Raw genomic sequence first — 2158 nt, 5'->3', positions numbered from 1 at the left:
GCACACTTTGTGCCCTTGGCCTTTCTTTTCATAGCCTAGAGGTTGTTCAATGTAGACCTCTTCCTTTAACACTCCATTTAGGAATGCTGACTTCATGTCCATTTGGTAAACTTTCCACTTGTTTTGTGTTATTGTGGACAGCACTGCTCTCACGGTTTCCATTCTTGCAACCGGTGCAAAAGTTTCCTCATAGTCTCTTCCATACTGCTGCTTGTATCCTTTAACAACAAGTCTTGCCTTGTGTCTTTCTATTTTGCTTTCAACATTACACTTGGTCTTGTAGACCCATTTGACTCCAATGACTTCTTTACCTTTTTGTAGCTCAACTAAATTCCATGTCTTGTTTCTTTCTATGGCATTCATCTCCTCATCCATAGCTTATATTCATTTCCTATCCTTAATTGCATCTTCGAAATGAATAGGGTCATCAACATGAAAATATAAAGAAAATAAAGAGTTCATACCTTCATCATAAATGTCACTTAAATTTCTGAACTTCTTACCTCATTCATTTGGTGTGCAAGTTCTTGAAGAAGCACTTGAATTTCCTCCTTGTGGTGTGCTTGGATAAGCACTTTCATTTCTCCTCAAGGGTGTCCCTTGCTGTCCTTGTGTTGGCGCAGCTGTTTGGGAATGTGTTTCAGCCATCTCCTCATCATCTTCATCACGAGACAAACAATTTTTAACATTCACTGTTTTTTCTATGGTTCCATCCCAAGCTTCCTCCTCAATGAACTGAACATCTCTGCTCACAAAAAACTTCTTGGTAGATGGGATATACAACCTGTAAGCTTTGGATTCCTCACTGTATCCAATGAAAATACATTTCTCCCCTTTGCTGTCCAACTTCCTCCTTAGCTGATCTGGAATGTGTGCATAAGCCACACAACCAAAAACTTTCATGTGGGTGACTCCTTGCTTTCTCCCACTCCATGCTTCTTCCGGCACTCTGTTCATCACTGCTTTTGTTGGGCATCTATTCAAAATATATACTGCATAGTGTACAACTTCAGCCGAATAATCATTTGGCAAATGTTTTGCCTTTAACATACTCCTCGCCATGTCCATGATGGTCCTATTCTTTCTTTCAGCTACTCCATTTTGCTGTGGAGTGTACCTTGTGGTAAATTGTTTGTGTATTCCATTTTCTCTACAAAACCATAGAAATTCCTTGTAGATATACTCACCTCTTCTATCAATTCTCAAAACTTTGATATGCAGCCCGCTTTGGTTTTCTACAAGTGCTTTGAAATTGCAAAATTTTTCAAACACTTCACTTTTGTTCTTTAGAAAGTAAACCCAAGTTTTTCTGGTGAAATCATCAATGAATGTTACAAAATATTGGCTGCCTGCTAGTGATGGATTTTGCATTGGTCCACATAAATCTGAGTGGACAATTTCTAAGGGTGCTTTTGCCCTGATGCTTTTCCTTGATGGAAAACTTTCTCTGTGTTGTTTCCCTAAGATGCAACCTTTACAAAGGCTGTCCGGTTTCTCTATCAATGGTAATCGTTTTACCATTCCTTTTTCTACTCAACAAGTTAAGACCTCCAAAGTTTAGATTTCCAAATCTCAAGTGCCACAACCAATTTTCATCTTTCGGTTCGCTTTGGAAAGCCTCTTGGGTAACTGCTGCAATTACTTCTTTATTTTTCAAATCTGCCTTTATTATGAGAGGGAACATCCTGTTCCTTGTCATCTTCACTTCAACAATACATCTTTTGTTGGGTGCTCTATCCATGACGGTGCATACATCATCCTCAAAGAAAACATTGTAACCCTTTTGAACAAGCTGTCCAATACTTAAGAGGTTACACTTCATTCCAGGAACATAATATACATCTGCTATGGTTTTCTTTTCACCTTTCTTTGTAAATATTTTTACTTCTCCTTTTCCCATAACAAAACTTTACTATCAGTCCCAAGTGTGACTTGTGATTTCACATTTTGATCTAAAGCAGAAAACAAGGCTATGTTTCCTGTCATATGGTTACTACAACCGGAATCTAGAAACCATATATCATCACTGTTTGTTTCAGCCATATTACAAGCTAACAGCACATTATCTTGGATGATATTTTCTCTAGTAATATTTGCACTAGATCTATTATTCATATCATGCTGCTTCTTCCTACATTCATTGGCATAATGCCCATAT

The sequence above is a fragment of the Pinus tabuliformis genome, chromosome 6 (genome assembly GCF_031772625.1).
Source record: "Pinus tabuliformis cultivar Carrire ecotype Pingquan chromosome 6, CPIR1, whole genome shotgun sequence".
NCBI classification, from domain to species: Eukaryota; Viridiplantae; Streptophyta; class Pinopsida; order Pinales; family Pinaceae; genus Pinus; species Pinus tabuliformis.
Note: the sequence above shows the minus strand (reverse complement) of the source record.